Source organism: Ranitomeya imitator, chromosome 1 (assembly GCF_032444005.1).
Source record: "Ranitomeya imitator isolate aRanImi1 chromosome 1, aRanImi1.pri, whole genome shotgun sequence".
Taxonomy (NCBI): Eukaryota; Metazoa; Chordata; class Amphibia; order Anura; family Dendrobatidae; genus Ranitomeya; species Ranitomeya imitator.
The window spans coordinates 479,593,375-479,614,835 of record NC_091282.1 but is presented as its reverse complement, the minus strand read 5'-3'; the positions used below and the strand labels follow the sequence as shown (position 1 = coordinate 479,614,835).

The following is a 21,461-nucleotide window of genomic DNA, read 5'->3' as shown; positions in this document are numbered from 1 at the left end:
CTCTGAAGCCCAATCATTATCTAATCACTAATAACAAGAAAAGGGCCCCATTATCAACGTGAACATTCACAAAGATCAATCACCACCAGCTGTTGACTTAAGGGCACAAGATTCGCAGGCTGGATCAAGTCACAATGCTGTTCCTCTTTGGAGGCTGTGGACTAACAACCCATTCTGCTCCACTGTCTGACCTTACTGTTGCTTCTTCTGTCACTCTTGTGACTGATTCTTCCATTACCCTTAGGAAGAAGAGCTGGAGCACAAGCGCACTATCTATCTACAGCATCTCCTTCCTGAGCACGCTTCCTGTTATGATGCGGTGGTCTAGGAGCAACATGGAACGAGCTCTGAAGGAAGTGGTAACTGTACTGACCGCAGTCCCTAAGCTCAACACAACACTAGAAGCAGCCGTGGAATGCTCCTAACTCTCCCTATGCATCTCGTCACAGCCTAAGAGCTAACTACCCCTAAAGACAGAAGCAGGAAAACTATCTTGCCTCAGAGAAAATCCCCAAAGGATAGATTAGCCCCCACAAATAATGACTGTGAGTGGAGAGGGAAAAGACATACACAGAATGAAACCAGGATGAGCACAGGAGGCCAGTCTAGCTTGATAGATAGGACAGGATGGAATACTGTGCGGTCAGTATAAATCACTACAAAAATCCACGCAGAGTTTACTAAAAATCTCCACACCTGACTAAAGGTGTGGAGGGTAAATCTGCTTCCCAGAGCTTCCAGCAAGACAGAATTAATTCATACTGATAAGCTGGACAAACATAGAAAGCACTAAACGGATAAGTCCACAATCTGTGAACAGAGCAAGTAAGAACTTAGCTTTGCTGAACTGGTCAGGAAAACAGGGAAATCCAAAGAGATGTGAATCCATCCAGAAACCATTTACAAGTGGCACTAGCTGAAGGAACAGCCAGACCTAAATAGCCGAGCAGAAGAGAAGATAAGTGGAGGCAGCTGATGACAGCTAACTCCAAGGAGCAGCCATACCACTTGAAACCACAAGAGGGAGCCCAAGAGCAGAACTCACAAAAGTGCCACTTACAACCACCGGAGGGAGCCCAAGAGCGGAATTCACAACAGCTTCCACCAAAAGTGATCTTTCCACTTCCGAATCACGTGTCCCCTGATTGCAGTCCTCAGAGTACACAGCACATCAGAAACAACGCAGCTACCAGAGACATTCCAGTGGACATGGGTCTCTGCTACCCATGCTTGCACACCAGCACGTGCCCCCACTGAACCAGCAGCAGCGCTTGTAGTACCCGACACTCGAATTACAAGACCGCGGCTGTTCTGTCAGGCTTGGGTAACTCTTCCTGTCCCACCATGATCCTTCAGCTGGACAACTCCAGGATGTAGATTCCCTCTCCAAGGACAGGAAACCAACTGATGCAGTGGAGAAGCGCTGCCCTTTTATTTTTAAGTTTCCTGTCCCTGAAGGGCAGATCCCTCTCAGGTGGTGCTTCCATGGATGATGAGAAAAAAAATGTGTTTTTGAGAAGACAAACTTCAGTGCCACTGTTCTGTGTTGGTTGCATATCTCACACTAATAAAAATTTTAAATAATCCCTAGAGTCAGATTCTCATGCAGATCAGTATCTGGCCCATAGTCCTGAACTATCCTTAAATATAAGGAACACATGGATTTCTCTGGAATAAGACATCAGATCGCATATTTCTAGGTATCACTATATTCAGCTTCCTATGACCTACATGCTCATATAGCTGGCTTAGGAGGGACGATCCTACTGACAGATTCCCTTTAAGTTGTGCAGTGGTTGGTACTGGAACTGAAGAACGGCAACTATCCTACCCTTAGCTCATAAAAAATAGCTTTCTAAAGAGCTTTTCAGCTGCCAAGCAACACAAAATTTTTGTTTCTGGAAACTTCTGATGCCCTATGGTACTCTGAGCAAAGAAGGATCAGGCAGAATGGATTTTAACCTTCCCCAATAATTTCTTCCCATGGGATACAAAATGCAGAGGAAGCAGTCTGGCAGCAGTTCATTTCTACCTACCTAAAATAAAAGGTCATACCTAGATGATGCAGGGGTGTTTGTGGGCACAACTGACATTGCCAACAATCGTGCCCTTTCCTGGAAGGAGAGGACTAGTCTGTGTACTTCTTCCAGACCTTACTATAGACATGCTGGGCAGCCTCACACAGCAGTGAGCTTAGGAAACTCTCCATGGTGCTGAAAGCGCGCTGCACAGAGGATCTAGCTAGCGTCAGGGTATGGACACTATGTGATCTAGGAAACAAGCTATAGACAGACCGGGGAACCCATAGGATGTCCCACCCATGTGCCAGAGTCAGGAACGTGTGTCCCTTAGGTGCACTACCATTAGCTGCTGTGCACATTAAGGCTAGGTTCACATTGCATTTGGGCGATCCGTTTAACGGATCCGTTACTCAGCAGCACTAACGCACTGTAACGGATCCGTTAACGCGCCCATAGACTTCCATTATCGTAACGCATCATAACGCATGGCAAAATCGCGTTAGCGATGATGCGATACTTTGTGATGCACCCTTGAATGCGGTCTACCGTGTTTTCGGGTACGTTAGGTCCATCGCACAGCGAACGGACGTGTTCGCTGTGCATAGACCTCCATTACTAATGCATGCCAACGCAATGCTACCATGCGTTAGAGCGATTGTAGTAAACATGAGATTTTGTGCATCAGCGTTAGCGCATCCGTTTAACGGATGGCACTAACGCGATGTGAACCGAGCCTAACCCCAGCGGCACGCGGCAGTGGGATGGACGGGTGTTCCTACAAGCAGACACTTGGCAAGCACTCTTTGTAATGGCGCTGATAAGATGGAGGGCAGGCTGAGACCCCCATCAGCTCTTCTATGGGCTCTACAGGACATATGATGGAGTGAAGCGAGGGAGTCTGGGCTGGAACCTGATCGGTACTCATTTGGGCTGAAGGCCATTTCCCTCTGCAGCATCATTGCGAGCAGCAGGACCTCAGGTAGATGAGCCCGGCTGGGCAGCCTGACAACTACGCCTCTTCTCCAAAGCTGCCCAGAAAGTAATGGTGGCATGGTGCAGTGCACATCACACATGAGGGCACATCACACATGAGGGCACATCACACATGAGGGCACATCACACATGAGGGCACATCATACATGAGGGCACATCACACATGAGGGCACATCATACATGAGGGCACATCACACATGAGGGCACATCACACATGAGGGCACATCATACATGAGGGCACATCACACATGAGGGCCCATCACACATGAGGGCACATCACACATGAGGGCACATCACACATGAGGGCACATCACACATGAGGGCACATCACACATGAGGGCACATCACACATGAGGGCACATCATACATGAGGGCACATCACACATGAGGGCACATCACACATGAGGGCACATCACACATGAGGGCACATCACACATGAGGGCCCATCACACATGAGGGCACATCACACATGAGGGCACATCACACATGAGGGCCCATCACACATGAGGGCACATCACACATGAGGGCCCATCACACATGAGGGCCCATCACACATGAGGGCACATCACACATGAGGGCACATCACACATGAGGGCCCATCACACATGAGGGCACATCACACATGAGGGCACATCACACATGAGGGCACATCACACATGAGGGCACATCACACATGAGGGCACATCATACATGAGGGCCCATCACACATGAGGGCACATCATACATGAGGGCACATCACACATGAGGGCCCATCACACATGAGGGCACATCACACATGAGGGCACATCACACATGAGGGCACATCACACATGAGGGCACATCACACATGAGGGCACATCATACATGAGGGCACATCATACATGAGGGCACATCACACATGGGGGCACATCACACATGGGGGCACATCACACATGGGGGCACATCACACATGGGGGCACATCACACGAGGGCACATCACACATGAGGGCACATCACACATGGGGGCACATCACACATGGGGGCACATCACACATGGGGGCACATCACACATGGGGGCACATCACACATGAGGGCACATCACACATGAGGGCACATCACACATGGGGGCACATCACACATGGGGGCACATCACACATGGGGGCACATCACACATGAGGGCACATCACACATGGGGGCACATCACACATGGGGGCACATCACACATGGGGGCACATCACACATGGGGGCACATCACACATGGGGGCACATCACACATGGGGGCACATCACACATGAGGGCACATCACACATGGGGGCACATCACACATGACGGCCATGTGGGCTCGTCCGGCCCTGCAGGAGCAGCAGCTCGCGGTGACCTTGCCAAGTCCTTGGCTCCTGGAAGAAGACAGCAGCATGCCCCTCTCTGGCCGCCCCCCGCTGCTCATCCTGGGTGTGGGCTCCGTGGTGGGCGTGCGCACTGCTCGCCAACAGGAGCCGGGCTGGAGGCTGAGGAGAGCGCAGAGCGCCAGGACCTGGGCAGGTGTAGTCGGTGCGCTGCTGAGCCGCGGGCATCTTCTCACTGCTCCACCTCAGTGTCTGCGCTCTCCCCCTCCCCGGAGCCTGCAGCAGAAGCCCAGGGAAGGATTCCAGTGAGAGCCGGCACACGGAGTGACGCCTGCTCCCAGCCCTCCCTTTGTTTGCGCCCTAGTTTACAGTCAGCATCACTTTCCTGGGCTCCATCCTTTTGTATGGTCTGATGTAAAGTCGCCTCAGCACCGCAGTCAGCGATACCCCGCGCAGCCAAGCCACAGCGCAGCCATCCGGGCACACAGCGACAGGTGAGTGCCGCCAGCCGGGGTCGGGGCGTGCGGGCACCGGCAAATGGCTTCTCGGCATTGTACCCAGCACACGAGCAGTGGGAACTGGACGGCGTATTGGACACTGGCACATTCATTGTATTTACTGCTGTCATTGTGGAGAGCACCCTGCCTGTACAGAGCACCCTGCCTGTACAGAGCACCCTGCCTGTACAGAGCACCCTGCCTGTACAGAGCACCCTGCCTGTACAGAGCACCCTGCCTGTACAGAGCACCCTGCCTGTACAGAGCACCCTGCCTGTACAGAGCACCCTGCCTGTACAGAGCACCCTGCCTGTACAGAGCACCCTGCCTGTACAGAGCACCCTGCCTGTACAGAGCACCCTGCCTGTACAGAGCACCCTGCCTGTACAGAGCACCCTGCCTGTACAGAGCACCCTGCCTGTACAGAGCACCCTGCCTGTACAGAGCACCCTGCCTGTACAGAGCACCCTGCCTGTACAGAGCACCCTGCCTGTACAGAGCACCCTGCCTGTACAGAGCACCCTGCCTGTACAGAGCACCCTGCCTGTACAGAGCACCCTGCCTGTACAGAGCACCCTGCCTGTACAGAGCACCCTGCCTGTAAAGAGCACCCTGCCTGTACAGAGCACCCTGCCTGTACAGAGCACCCTGCCTGTACAGAGCACCCTGCCTGTACAGAGCACCCTGCCTGTACAGAGCACCCTGCCTGTACAGAGCACCCTGCCTGTACAGAGCACCCTGCCTGTACAGAGCACCCTGCCTCTACAGAGCACCCTGCCTCTACAGAGCACCCTGCCTCTACAGAGCACCCTGCCTATACAGAGCACCCTGCAAATAGAGTGCACCCTGCCTATACAGAGCACCCTGCCTATACAGAGCACCCTGCAAATAGAGTGCACCCTGCCTATACAGAGCACCCTGCAAACAGACTGCACCCTGCCTATACAGAGCACCCTGCAAACAGACTGCACCCTGCCTATACAGAGCACCCTGCAAACAGACTGCACCCTGCCTATACAGAGCACCCTGCAAATAGAGTGCACCCTGCCTATACAGAGCACCCTGCCTATACAGAGCACCCTGCAAATAGAGTGCACCTTCCCTATACAGAGCACCCTGCAAATAGAGTGCACCCTGCCTATACAGAGCACCCTGCAAATAGAGTGCACCCTGCCTATACAGAGCACCCTGCAAATAGAGTGCACCCTGCCTATACAGAGCACCCTGCAAATAGAGTGCACCCTGCCTATACAGAGCACCCTGCAAATAGAGTGCACCCTGCCTATACAGAGCACCCTGCCTGTACAGAGCACCCTGCCTATACAGAGCACCCTGCAAATAGAGTGCACCTTCCCTATACAGAGCACCCTGCAAATAGAGTGCACCCTGCCTATACAGAGCACCCTGCAAACAGACTGCACCCTGCCTATACAGAGCACCCTGCAAATAGAGTGCACCCTGCCTATACAGAGCACCCTGCCTATACAGAGCACCCTGCAAATAGAGTGCACCTTCCCTATACAGAGCACCCTGCAAATAGAGTGCACCCTGCCTATACAGAGCACCCTGCAAACAGACTGCACCCTGCCTATACAGAGCACCCTGCAAATAGAGTGCACCCTGCCTATACAGAGCACCCTGCCTATACAGAGCACCCTGCAAATAGAGTGCACCTTCCCTATACAGAGCACCCTGCAAATAGAGTGCACCCTGCCTATACAGAGCACCCTGCAAACAGACTGCACCCTGCCTATACAGAGCACCCTGCAAATAGAGTGCACCCTGCCTATACAGAGCACCCTTAAAATTTAAAGCACCCTGCCTATACAGAGCACCCTGCAAATAGACTGCACCCTGCCTATACAGAGCACCCTGCAAATAGTGTACCTTGCCCATACAGAGCACCCCCCAAATACAGTGCACCCTGAATATACAGAGCACCCTTAAAATATAGCGCACCCTGCCTAAACATAGCACCTTTCAAATATAGTACATACTGCCTATACAGAACACCCTCCAAATATAGTGCACCCCGCAAACAGAGTGCACCCTGCCTATACAGAGCACCCTGCAAATAGAGTGCACCCTGCCTATACAGAGCACCCTGCAAATGCAGTGCACCCTGCCTTTACAAAGCACCCTTAAAATATAGCCCACCCTGCCTATATAGAGCACCCTTCAAATATAGTTCACCCTGCCTATACAGAGCACCGTGCACACAGTTTCAGGCAGTACTACAATGCTTACTCAAAATATTCCCATCAAAAGCACTGTCCATTCCATCTCCTGCAATGTCAGGCAGCAGTAAATCCCTGCAGCCTGCTCATCTGCCCCTACTTCTTAGGAGAAGTCTGTATAGAGCAGACATGTCTCCTCAGGGAGCGAACTGGGCTCTGCTACTGCACTTCCAGAAATCCTGTGCAGCTTCTACAATCCTGATCACAACTTGGCTTTCACACTTTGCCTGCACTTTCCCCCCCCCAAATATCAGAACATTTATGTACTGCAGGAAATATTTTTATGATCAAAATCTCCAGTTTTTATATCCAGGCTCATGGTTTATGAAATAGAGTGGTAATTAATTTAGGATAGGGGGGCAGGGCTACCCGTCTATCTGTGGCAGGGCTACCCGTCTACGGCAGGGCTACATGTCTGCAGCAGGGCTACCCGTCTATATATGGCAGGGTACCCGTCTGCGGCAGGACTACCCGTCTATCTACGGCATGGCTACCCATCTGCGGCAGGGCTACCCGTCTATTTACGGCATGGCTACCCGTCTACGGCAGGGCTACATGTCTGCAGCAGGGCTACCCGTCTACGGCATGGCTACCCGTCTATTTACGGCATGGCTACCCGTCTACGGCAGGGCTACATGTCTGCAGCAGAGCTACCCGTCTACGGCATGGCTACCCATCTACGGCAGGGCTACCCGTCTATGGCAGGGCTACCCGTCTATCTACGGCAGGGCTACCTGTCTGCTGCAGGGCTACCCGTCTGCTGCAAGGCTACCCATCTATCTGCAGCAGGGCTACGCATCTATCTACGGCAGGGATACCCTTCTGCGGCAGGGCTACCCGTCTATCTGTAGCGGGGCTATCCGTCTGCAGCAGGGCTACCCGTCTATCTACAGCAGGACTACCCGTCTATTTGCAGCGGGGCTTCCCGTCTATCTGCAGCAGGGCTACCTGTCTATCTAGGGCAGTACTACCCGTATATCTGCAGCAGGGCTACCTGTCTATCTAGGGCAGTACTACCCGTATATCTGCAGCAGGGCTACCCGTCTATCTAGGGCAGGACTACCCGTATATCTACAGCAGGGCTACCTGTCTATCTAGGGCAGTACTACCCGTATATCTGCAGCAGGGCTACCCGTCTATCTAGGGCAGGACTACCCGTATATCTGCAGTAGGGCTACCTGTCTATCTAGGGCAGGGCTACCTATCTAGGGCAGGGCTACCTATCTAGGGCAGGACTACCCGTCTATCTGCAGCAGGGGTACCCGTCTATCTAGGGCAGGACTACCCGTATATCTACAGCAGGGCTACCAGTCTAGGGCAGGACTACCCGTATATCTGCAGTAGGGCTACCCGTCTATCTAGGGCAGGACTACCCGTATATCTGCAGCAGGGCTACCCGTCTATCTAGGGCAGGGCTACCTATCTAGGGCAGGACTACCCGTCTATCTGCAGCAGGGGTACCCGTCTATCTAGGGCAGGACTACCCGTATATCTACAGCAGGGCTACCAGTCTAGGGCAGGACTAACCGTATATCTGCAGCAGGGCTACCTGTCTATCTAGGGCAGGACTACCCGTATATCTGCAGCAGGACTACCCGTCTATCTAGGGCAGGACTACCCGTATATCTGCAGCAGGGCTACCCGTCTATCTAGGGCAGGACTACCCGTATATCTGCAGCAGGGCTACCCGTCTATCTAGGGCAGGACTACCCGTATATCTGCAGCAGGGCTATCCATCTATCTAGGGCAGGACTACCCGTATATCTAGGGCAGGACTACCCATCTATCTAGGGCAGGACTACCCGTATATCTGCAGCAGGGCTATCCATCTATCTAGGGCAGGACTACCCATCTATCTAGGGCAGGACTACCCATCTATCTAGGGCAGGACTACCCATCTGCGGCAGGACTACCCATCTATCTACAGCAGGGCTACCCTTCTGCGGCGGGTCTACATGTCGCTGTTGTCGTGCGACGGTGTGCACGCCCGCTGAATTCTTGCTCTACCACTTTGTGTTTAGAGCCAGGTAGTTGTGTACTACTTGCTTGTGAGCTGCTGGATATCTTACAGTTGCAAATTGGCTGTAAAATAAATAAATGTATAAGTATTCTTAGTTCTAATGCTATAGAAAAAAAGGCTAATTAAAGCCCACTTTTCTTCTGCATTTGTGTTTTGTGTGTATATAAATATATAAATAAACGCAACCCTCCAAAAAACAACTGCAGAAGAAAAGTGGGCTTCAATTAGCCTTGTCTTTTTCTATAGCTTTACACTGGGTTGCTGTTCGGGGGCTTTGCACCCACGGTCTCGTTTTTTTCCTCCCATCCAAATCGCACCTCCAAGCTAGTGGCAGAGAAATCGCACGTGTCTGTTGCACGCGTCTAGTCCTCCTCGGCTAATAGCGGCCACCCCAGAAAGCTGTGAGCCGATACAATGGGCAATGAAGTGTGCACAATCCCACAGACCGCCAGGCCGGGATGTCAGGTCCTCCCTGACCGAGCACCTGCAGTAACCGGACCGACAACCCGACCCCTCAAGCAGGTGTCTGCATGGCAGCGGCCGCCGCTCTGCGCTCAATCACGGCCACCTGCGCGCTCGCACGTCTCTCCAGCCTCTACTCTTGTACTCTGCCAGGGTTAATGCTCCCCTTACTCCGCCTCTGTGACGTCACAGCTGGAAGCTATATCTTGCCCTCGCGGGCGGCGACCGCTCGCTAACAATTAGTGGTGCAGCGCGCGGGTTCCGGGGTTCTGGCCGGCGCCGGTTATCTGGCGACCTGGGCTGGTGGGCGCTCGCAACACGCCCCGGATGCTGAACCGACAAGGTCTCCCGAAACAGCTTAGACATGTGAGTGTGCAAGAAATGGCGGGAACCGTGCAGTAATTATATAACCTGGCCGCCGCAGCGGGAGTTTTCCTCAGCGCTTTTATTTGCGTCACTAGAATGGCGGGATTGTAACTACCTCACACACCTGGAGGGTGCACGCTGCCCTGCCTCACACACCTGGAGGGTGCACGCTGCCCTGCCTCACACACCTGGAGGGTGCACGCTGCCCTGCCTCACACACCTGGAGGGTGCACGCTGCCCTGCCTCACACGCCTGGAGGGTGCACGCTGCCCTGCCTCACACGCCTGGAGGGTGCACGCTGCCCTGCCTCACACGCCTGGAGGGTGCACGCTGCCCTGCCTCACACACCTGGAGGGTGCACGCTGCCCTGCCTCACACGCCTGGAGGGTGCACGCTGCCCTGCCTCACACACCTGGAGGGTGCACGCTGCCCTGCCTCACACACCTGGAGGGTGCACGCTGCCCTGCCTCACACACCTGGAGGGTGCACGCTGCCCTGCCTCACACACCCGGAGGGTGCACGCCGCCCTGCCTCAGCCACACCCGGAGGGTGCACGCTGCCCTGCCTCACACACCCGGAGGGTGCACGCCGCCTTGCCTCAGCCACACCCGGAGGGTGCACGCCGCCCTGCCTCAGCCACACCCAGAGGGTGCACGCCGCCCTGCCTCACACACCCGGAGGGTGCACGCCGCCACACCCGGAGGGTGCACGCCGCCCCGCCTTAGCCACACCCGGAGGGTGCACGCCGCCTTAGCCACACCCGGAGGGTGCACGCCGCCCCGCCTTAGCCACACCCGGAGGGTGCACGCCGCCCCGCCTTAGCCACACCCGGAGGGTGCACGCCGCCCCGCCTTAGCCACACCCGGAGGGTGCACGCCGCCCCGCCTTAGCCACACCCGGAGGGTGCACGCCGCCCCGCCTTAGCCACACCCGGAGGGTGCACGCCGCCCCGCTTTAGCCACACCCGGAGGGTGCACGCCGCCCCGCCTTAGCCACACCCGGAGGGTGCACGCCGCCCCGCCTTAGCCACACCCGGAGGGTGCACGCTGCCCTTCCCTAGCCACACCCGGAGGGTGCACGCTGCCCTTCCCTAGCCACACCCGGAGGGTGCACGCTGCCCTTCCCTAGCCACACCCGGAGGGTGCACGCTGCCCTTCCCTAGCCACACCCGGAGGGTGCACGCTGCCCTTCCCTAGCCACACCCGGAGGGTGCACGCTGCCCTTCCCTAGCCACACCCGGAGGGTGCACGCTGCACGATCTGTGCTAGCGAGGAACGGACCGCGAGCGCTGCAAGAAGCATTTGCGGTCCGTCACTCAAATGACGGCACATTGCTAGTGCACGCCCAATGTGGGCGTGCGCTAGCGATGCGTTGGCCATTACAATCAATGGCGGCGTTAACGGACTACGTTACACTGCGTTATGCCGCGGTGTAACGTAGTCCGTTAAACGTACCGCCATAACGCAGTGTGACCCTAGCCTAAGTGTTCAAAACCGCAGCAGGAAAAATAAGACTCCTCCAAAACGATATTTTCTCAAGTGCTTTTGGCTTGAAAACTTGAGGGTTTTTAAACTGAAAACTGTGGACATAGCACTTGGGCTTCTTTCACACTTCCGTCGGTACGGGGCCGTTGCGACGTACCGATGGACGTTGTGAAAATTCGGCACAACGTGGGCAGCGGATGCAGTTTTTCAACGCATCCGCTGCCCATTGTAAAGTCCCGGGGAGGAGGGGGCGGAGTTCCAGGGGTGTTTCCGTCTTTGCAGTTCTATTTTTTTGCTCCCCTTCTTCCCAGAAACATAACTGTTTTGTTTCCGTCAATATGGACATGTGAGGGCTTGTTTTTTGCAGGACAAGTTGTACTTTTGAATGGCACCATTGATTTTATCATATTGTGTTCAGGAAAACAATTCCAAATGCGGTGAAATTGCAAAAAATGTGCAATGTCCCAATTGTTTTTTGGATTTTTTTTTTACCATGTTCACTAAATGCTAAAACTGACCTGCCATTGTGATTCTCCAGGTCATTGAGTTCACAGACACCAAATATGTCTAGGTTCTTTGGTGAAAAAATCCAGTTTTTTTTTTTTCATGTTTACAAAATGTTGCCATTTTCCGATACCCGTAGCGTCGTCTTTTTTCTGGGCCGGGTGAGGGCTTATTTTTTGTGCGCCGATCTGATGTTTTTATTGGTACTATTTTGGTGTATATGTTTTTTTGATCGCCCGTTATTGCAGTTTATTGCAATATTGCAGCGACCAAAAAGTATTTCTGGCGTTTTGATTTTTTTTCCTCACTATGGAGTTTACTGATTGGATTAATTATTTTTATATATTGATACATTGAGCGATTCTGAACTCGACAATACTAAATATTTGTATATTTTATTTTTATTTTTTGTATTTTGAATGGGGCGAAGGGGGGTGATTTGAACTTTTATTTATTTTTTAATATTTTTAAAAACTTTTTTTTTTTTTTTTTTTTAACTTCAATAGTCTCCGTGGGAGACTGGAAGCTGTGATCATCCATTGCTTGTGCTATATAGAGCAGGGCTTTAGCTTGTGCAGACCCCGGGTTGTCAGGCCAACCCATCAGCAACTCGCGGTTATGTGACATGGGGTTTTTTTTTAGTTTTTTTTTTTTTAAATGGAAGAAACATTTTTGTGTATTTGATGCATCAGATCATTTAGGCTATGTTCACACTTTGCTGCAGCGGATTGGCCACTGCGGATTCCTGGCAGTTTTCCATCTGGTTTACAGTACCATGTAAACCTATGGGAAACCAAATCCAGAGTGCACATGGTGCGGAAAATACCATGCTGAAACGCTGCGTTTATTTCGCAGCATGTCAATTCTTTGTGTGGATTCTCCAGCTTTTTAAACCTTCTCAATAGGAATCTGCAGGTGTAAAACCGCAAGTGGAATCCGCACAAAAATCTCAGGATTTATCTGCTGATTTTTCAAAAATGTGCAGAAAAATCCGCACACGAATCCGCAACGTGGGCACATAGCCTTAGTCTGTTCTGTTTGACAAATGCAATGCCTGAACAGACATGTAAGCAGCTCTTCATGTCTGCTAGCTGTCAGATGGACTCATAGGCACCCCACAATCATGTTGCAGGTGTGCATGTGACCTGCCCGTTTCAATGGCCAGGATGAGTTACAGTATGTCCAATCAAGTTTGTAAAAAATAAAAATTCAAATTGTCTTCAGAGAGGAAGAGGACTAGAACTCTGGTGCCACCTATTGGAAGTAGCAATCCTAGCAGTCAATGTCGACCCTTTAACGAGCCTTGTCACATGACTTAGGATAATAGCCAAACCAGAATCTCAATTTGCAGACAGTGTTTCGGGGGAATTGCCCCTCATCAGTGCAAAGTGGAGATCTGGTTTGGCTGATTGAGAGGCGTCTGACCGGGATCAAAGAAGTATCGTTTCTCCTTGCGGAGAATGACATAAGCATGTCGAGGTGAGGAGACTTAAAGGGAACCTGTCACCCCGAAATTCGCGGGTGAGGTAAGCCCACCGGCATCAGGGGCTTATCTACAGCATTCTGTAATGCTGTAGATAAGCCCCCGATGTTACCTAAAAGAGGAGAAAAAGACGTTATATTATACCCACACAGGGGCGGTCCCGCTGCTGGTCAGGTCAAACGGGCATCTCCGGTCCGCTGCGGCGCCTCCCATCTTCATTACAAGACGTCCTCTTCTGATCTTCAGCCACGGCTCCGGCGCAGGCGTACTTTGCTCTGCCCTGTTGAGGGCAGACAAAGTACTGCAGTGCGCAGGCGCCGGGTCTCTGACCTTTCTGGCGCCTGCGTACTGCAGTACTATCCTCTGCCCTCAACAGGGCAGAGCAAAGTACGCCTGCGCCGGAGCCGTGGCTGAAGATCAGAAGAGGACGTCTTGTAATGAAGATGGGAGGCGCCGCAGCGGACCAGAGACGCCCATCCGACCTGACCAGCAGCGGGACCGCCCCTGGGTGAGTATAATATAACGTCTTTTTCCAGGACGTCCCCCTGACAGCACATTGGAGGACGTCCTCCTCCTCCTTGCAGGGACAGGAAACACAACACGAGAGGTTAAAAGGTCCCACTCCACCCCCTTTTCCTCAGTGTTTTTCCTGTCCCTGCATGGAGGGACACACGAGAGAAGGAGCGCTATACTAGCGTGAAGACTCACCAGTCCGGAGGCTCGGGGGATCGTGCGGCTAACGCCAATATCCTTCCCCCGCTCCACTAAGCCCCAGGCAGAAACTTCCCGGTGGGGAGTCCCTCTGCCATAAAGACCAGTAGAGCGGATGAGCTCCTGGGTCGAACCGCTTCCTCCCGGTGGGGGGCTCTCGGTTCGGGCGCCAGGAGAAGAGGCGCCGCTAGAGGATCCAGCAGCGTGCGTTCCACTGTGTGGAACGCGGAAGTAGGACTAATAAGACAGGCGCGATACTTCCGGTGTCAGGCGCAGGTAAGGTGACGTCACATCCGGGGTCGGGGCCATCTCGGCGTGCGTTCCACCTGGTGGAACGCGGAAATGAGCAGGCTTAAGAGCGCAAAGAGGGGCTCTTGCAGATGTTTCCAGTGCTTCCTCTAGTGGTAAGAAGCGCTAGAGGGCATCCCTGGAGAAATTGGCTACAGGACACAGTAAGGTCCGTACGACCAGATTGCTGCAGACATGCCGGAGTCTAAGGGTGAGTGCAGCAGTCGCTGCTATATCCCTTTTTTTACATCTGTTACCATAAGGATCACTTACTTATAGTGGCATTTCTCCACAGAAGATATGGAGAACAGGAATGAGGAAATGGGGGATAAAGAGGCCAGTCAAGCTCCCCTCCCTCAGTCTAAAAAGTCTGGCAAGGTATTGACTAAATCTAAGAGGTGCTCTCTTTGTAACACAAAACTGTCAGAAACATACAAGAAGGATCTGTGCAGCTCTTGTATTAAGAAAATTGTCAGAGAAGAACAACCATCAATGTTGTCCGAAATGAGGAATATAATCCGGGAGGAGGTCCAGAATTCCTTAGCTTCAATGTCACAACGGGAAGTGTACAGTCCGGGCCCGGCTCGTAAAAGACCAAGGAAAGATCCAGAACAGGAGGTTCAGGATGGTTCGTCGGAGGCGGAATCAGAATATAGAGGTTCTGATCAAGAAGAAGGAGAACTGCCAGTAGATGAACAAGAAGGGAAAAGGTACTACTTTCCACTCGAAGAAACAGAAGAACTGGTCCAGGCGGTCAGACGTACTATGCAGGTGAAAGAAGACCCCCAGCCGAGGTCTAGACAAGATCAGATGTTCGGAGGGCTCACATATCAGGAACGGACGGTGTTCCCGGTGAGTGAACACATACGTAAGATGATCTCACAAGAATGGAAAGATGCGGAGCGAAGATTGGTGATGTCCAGAGAGTTTAAAAACAGTCTTCCGTTTGATTCAGAAGAGATCAAGACGTGGGAAGAGATTCCGAAGGTAGATGTCCCTTTAGCCAAGGTGGCAAAGAAAACATCCATACCTTTCGAAGATTCATCTAGTCTTAAGGATGCAATGGATCGCAAGGCGGATATCCTTTTACGTCGAGCCTGGGAGACTTCAGCAGCTTTAATAAAAACTAACATCGCAGCTACTTCTGTAGCGAGATCCATGTTCCTGTGGATGGAACAGCTGGAAGAACATTTAATTAATAAGACTTTACGGGCGGATATAATTGCTTCTCTGCCTATCATTAAGTCAGCCACGGCCTTTATGGCAGATACATCAGCTGAATCTGTGAGATTTGCGGCTAGAAATAGCTCCTTGTCCAATGCAACACGAAGGGCTATTTGGCTTAGATCTTGGTCGGGAGATAATGCATCCAAAAATAAATTATGCGCCATTCCATTTTCAGGTTCCAGAATATTTGGTCAGGCTTTAGATGACATCCTAGAGTCAGCAGCTGATAGTAAAAGAGGGTTTCCCGAGGATAAACCCAAGAAGTTTCAGCCCTTTCGGAGGAGGCCTCCTCCCTCCCCCTCCCCCCCGCAGATTTCCAGAGTATAGAGAACAATGGAGATCAGGTAGAGGATCCTTTAGGAGTTCCTACACTCAGAATAGAAGGGGTAGGAATTCCTTGTTCGGTTCTGGCTATAGACCAAGGAAACAATGACGCCATAGGAATAGGCGGGAGATTAAGTTTCTTCCTCAAACAATGGAGTCAGATCTCAGACAACGATTATGTCCTCAAGATAATCTCAGAAGGTTACAGAATAGAGTTAATATCCCGCGTACCTCAAAGGTGTATCTTACCAACAATGTTAGCCAAAGATTCCCCTATGTTTCTAGACCTACAAAAACTGTTCGACTCCGGGGTTATAGTTCGGGTTCCTACTCCAGAAATAGGTGCAGGTCACTATTCCTCTCTTTTTTCTATTCCAAAACCGTCAAGGGAATCCCGTACAATAATAAATTTAAAACCTCTGAACGTTTTCGTCAAATACAAACGGTTCAGAATGGAGTCGATCAGGTCCATCATTCATCTTATAAACAAAGATTCGGTAATGTGCACTCTCGATCTGAAGAGTGCGTATTATTAGGTCCCGATACATCTCTCTTCTCAGGAGCTTCTGAGATTCTCGGTAAGTCTCTCGGACATGACCTGCCACTTCCAATTTCAATGCCTCCCTTTCGGTCTAGCATCCGCCCCAAGAATTTTCACCAAATTGGTAGCAGAGGTGGTGGCTTTCTTAAGAAACCAAGGAATAACAATAATTCCATACTTGGACGATTTTCTGGTTGTGGCACGATTAAGGGCCATTCTGCTACAACACAGAGATCGGGTCATAGCAGTATTAGAGGAAATAGGATGGGTGGTCAACAGGAAAAAGTCACATTTAAAGCCAGAATCCCAGAAGATATTTCTAGGAGTACTCTTGGATTCTACAACCAGGCAGTCCTTCTTACCAAGGGACAAACGAACCTCATTAAAAAAGATGATCTTAGAATTCCAAAGAAGTCCAGTGACGATAAGAGCAGCTATGAAAGTCTTGGGGAAGATGACAGCATGCATTCCGTGTGTCAGATGGGCTCAGGCTCACTCAAGGCCTTTACAAGAACAGATACTCATGGTATGGGATCGACGTCGTTCCACATTAGACAAGAGGCTAGAGCTATCAATGAAGACAAGAAGATCACTACGATGGATCCAGGACTACAATCTAAAAAAGGGCATCCCTTGGATATCAACCCCTTGTGTGATAATCACCACAGATGCAAGTCAGTGGGGATGGGGAGCGCACCTGGAAGGAAAATTCTTTCAGGACAAGTGGCCCGAGGAGATCAGTCAGATGTCGTCAAATTACAGAGAATTATACGCAGTCTGGGAAGCTCTCAGAAGAAACCGTTCATGCCTAAAGGACAAACATGTAAAAATCCTATCCGACAATGTAACAGCGGTATCCTTTTTGAGGCATCAAGGAGGTTCCAAACACAAAGCGCTTCAAGGTCTAGCGCAGAGAATATTTGCCTGGGCAGAAGACGTTGTCTTATCTATAACAGCAGTGCATCTAGAAGGGTCACAGAACATACTAGCCGACTATCTAAGCAGAAAGAAAGTTTCTCCAACCGAATGGGAACTAAGTCAAGAAATGTTCCAAATTCTTTGCCACCGTTGGGGAACGCCCAGGATAGATTTATTCGCCACAAGGAAAAATTCAAAGGTTCCCAGATTTTATTCCCTCAACCCTCTAGACATGCCGGAAGCAGTCGACGCCTTAAGTCAAGCATGGAGCGAACCTCTGTCTTACGCATTTCCACCAATAGCACTTATTCCAATAGTGCTCAGGAAGATTCAGGAAGACCAGGCAACAGTGCTGACAATTGTACCATTCTGGCCAAAGAGAAGTTGGTTCCCATTGTTGGGGGCCATGGCAACGGGAGACCCTATCATGCTCCCGTTATGGAAGGATATAATTCATCAAGGGCCTGTTTTACACCAAAACCCGGAGAGACTGCATCTATCAGCATGGATCCTGAGAGGGACATCTTGAAATCCAGAGGTCTTTCAGATGAAGTAATTACAACCATCCAGGCTAGTAGGAAGCCTGTCACCTCAGCCATCTACCACAAAATCTGGAAAAAATTTTGTATGGGAAGTGGCGGGTCAGCTGTGATTCCGGGGGTCTTAGATGTTCCTAGAGTCTTAAAATTCTTACAGGCAGGCTTTGACTTGGGGCTCAGGCCAGGTACAATTAAAGTCCAGATCTCGGCCCTTAGTACTTTTCTGGATTATCCATTAGCTTCCCACCCCTGGATAATCAGATTTGTGAGGGCTATCCAAAGATTACGGCCTACCTTGAGACAGCTAGCTCCCACATGGGACTTAAATTTAGTCCTTAGGGCTCTATGTAAAGATCCCTATTCTCTACAGGAGGACATGCCTATTTCAGTTCGTACCTGGAAGACGGCCTTCCTAGTAGCGATTACAACAGCTAAACGCGTAGGGGAAATTCAGGCTCTATCAATTAAGGATCCATATCTTCAAGTCAGAGAGGATCATATAATCCTAAAATTAGACCCAGCTTTTATCCCAAAAATAGCTTCAGCAAAAAATCGAGATCAGGAAATAATTTTACCTTCCTTTTGTGAGAACCCTTCTAATGAAAAAGAACAGGCTTTACACTCCCTGGATGTTAGGCAGGCAGTATTAAACTATCTAGAGGCCACTAGCTCCTGGAGGAAGGATTCTAATCTTTTTATCCTATTTGGAGGTAAGAATAAAGGTAAAAAAGCTTCCAAGGCGTCTATAGCTAGATGGATTACTACTATAATTTCAAAAGCCTACGCATCAGAAGGGATAGCGTGCCCAACAGGGATTAAAGCTCACTCTACTAGGGCTGTTTCAGCATCATGGGCTGAGCGAGCAGGAGCGTCACTAGATCAGATTTGCAAGGCAGCAACTTGGGCCAGAGTAAACACGTTCTGTAAGCACTATAAGCTAGACGTAGTAGCAGCTCAGCAGACATCTTATGGGAGGAAGGTTCTCCAAGCAGTTGTCCCACCCTAAACGTAGTTTTCTTTGGTATTCTCCAATGTGCTGTCAGGGGGACGTCCTGGAAAATGGGTATTATTACCTACCGATAATTCGGTTTCCAGGAGTCCATCCTGACAGCACCGTTATTTCCCCCCCTATGCATGCCAGTTCATATGCTGTAATATGTTTGGTCAAATAAAGTTTCAAAAGTATATCTATCCATGGTGTGGTACTTGTCAAAACACTGAGGAAAAGGGGGTGGAGTGGGACCTTTTAACCTCTCGTGTTGTGTTTCCTGTCCCTGCAAGGAGGAGGAGGACGTCCTCCAATGTGCTGTCAGGATGGACTCCTGGAAACCGAATTATCGGTAGGTAATAATACCCATTTTCTCCTCTTTTAGGTAACATTGGGGGCTTATCTACAGCATTACAGAATGCTGTAGATAAGCCCCTGATGCCGGTGGGCTTACCTCACCCGCGATTTTCGGGGTGACAGGTTCCCTTTAAAGCCGCAATGCTCCTTTGGGAAATATGCAAATTGTGTCTTCAGAGAGGAAGAGAACTAGAACTCTAGTGCCACCTATTGGAAGTAGCAATCCTAACAGTCAATGTCGACCCTTTAACGAGCCTTGTCACATGACTTGGGATAATAGCCAAACCAGAATCTCAATTTGCAGACAGTGTTTTGGGGTACTGCCCCTCGTCAGTGCAAAGTGGAGACCTCGACATGCTTATCATGTCACTCTCCGCAAGGAGAAACGATACTACTTGGATACCGGTCAGACGCCTCTCAATCAGCCAAACCAGATCTCCACTTAGCACTGATGAGGGGCAGTACCCCAAAACCGTGTCTGCAAATTGAGATCTGGTTTGGCTATTATCCTAAAGGTACCTTCACACTAAGCGACGCTGCAGCGATACCGACAACGATCCGGATCGCTGCAGCGTCGCTGTTTGGTCGCTGGAGAGCTGTCACACAGACGGCTCTCCAGCGACCAACGATGCCGGTAACCAGGGTAAACATCGGGTTACTAAGCGCAGGGCCGCGCTTAGTAACCCGATGTTTACCCTGGATACCATCCTAAAAGTAAAAAAACAAACACTACATACTTACCTACCGCTGTCTGTTCCCGGCGCTCTGCTTCTCTGTACTGGCTGTGAGCACAGCGGCCGGAAAGCAGAGCGGTGACGTCACCGCTCTGCTTTCCGGCCACTGTGCTCACTGTGAGTGCAGGAAAGCACAGCGCCGGGGACAGACAGCCGAAGGTAAGTATGAAGCGTTTATTTTTTTACTTTTAGGATGGTAACCAGGGTAAACATCGGGTTACTAAGCGCGGCCCTGTGCTTAGTAACCCGATGTTTACCCTGGTTACCAGCGAAGACATCGCTGAATCGGTGTCACACACGCCGATTCAGCGATGTCAGCGGGAGAGCCAGCGACCAAAGAAAGTGCTGGCCCTCTAGCCCCGACCAGCGACATCACAGCAGGATTCTGATCGCTGCTGGGTGTCAAACTGAACGATATCGCTAGCCAGGACGCTGCAACGTCACGGATCGCTAGCGATATCGTTTAGTGTGAAGGTACCTTAAGTCATGTGACAAGGCTCGTTAAAGGGTCGACATTGACTGTTAGGATTGCTACTTCCAATAGGTGGCACTAGAGTTCTAGTGCTCTTCCTCTCTGAAGAGACAATTTGCATATTTCCCAGAGGAGCATTGCGGCTTTAAGGGTATGTGCACACGTTCAGGTTTTTTCCCTTTTTTTTTTGCATTTTTTCGCGATAAAAACGCGATAAAACTGCATTAGAAACTGCAGACATATGCATCGTATCATTTAGAATGCATTTTGCAATTTTTGAGCACATGATGCGTTTTTTTTCCGCGAAAAAACGCATCGTGGTAATATTTTTACCACGATGCGTTTTTTTTCACGGTTTTTCCGCAATTCCATGCCTTTGAAAAAATGCATCAAAAACACGCAAAAAAAGCGGAAAAAACGCATGTGGATTTCTGGCAGAAATGTCAGGTTTTTGTCAGGAAAATTTCTGCCAGAAATCCTGCACATAGCCTAAGTCTCCTCACCTCGACATGCTTATCATGTCACTCTCCGCAAGGATAAAAAAAAAAAAAAAATTCTAGTCAGAAAACAAGGCTGTCTTTGTAACGAGTTCCCCTCCCCTGTTTGTCCACCTTTTAACACATTTTAGGTCACATGCACATGTTCAGTATTTGGTGAGATTTTTTTTATCTCAGTAGTTGTAAGCCAAAACCAAGAGTGGGTGAGAAATGCAAAAGTGGAGAATGTTTCTATTTATACTTTCCCTTGGAGTGTCCCACTCCTGGTTTTGGTTAAAGGGAATCTATCGGCAGGATTGTGCTGAGTAACCTACAGACACTGCCAGATCGGCGCCATTATCATGATTACAATGATACCTTGGTGGATGAAATCTGACTTGTGGTCTTTGTTTAATATTTATTTTCAGTTAATTATATGCTAGTGCTCTGGTTTGACATGTTGAGGGGGTCTTCATGTGGTGCTTTGACTAGGTATTCATATGTATGGCTTCTGT

The 21,461-nt window shown here is 50.6% G+C and overlaps 1 protein-coding gene across 4 annotated transcripts in view; it reads left to right on the top strand.

Moving 5' to 3' along the window:
* Positions 1–4,485: 4,485 nt before the first annotated feature.
* Positions 4,486–21,461, top strand: part of ELAVL2 (ELAV like RNA binding protein 2) — a 263,389-nt gene continuing 246,413 nt past the window's right edge. For 2 of the 4 annotated variants that reach the window (XM_069765490.1, XM_069765462.1), the window contains exon 1: positions 4,486–4,812. The gene's annotated coding sequence lies outside the window, so the exon portion shown is untranslated. Of the gene's footprint in view, positions 4,813–9,810; positions 9,901–21,461 lie in introns of those variants that run through there. The other 2 variants (XM_069765481.1, XM_069765472.1) reach the window with 2 other exon arrangements.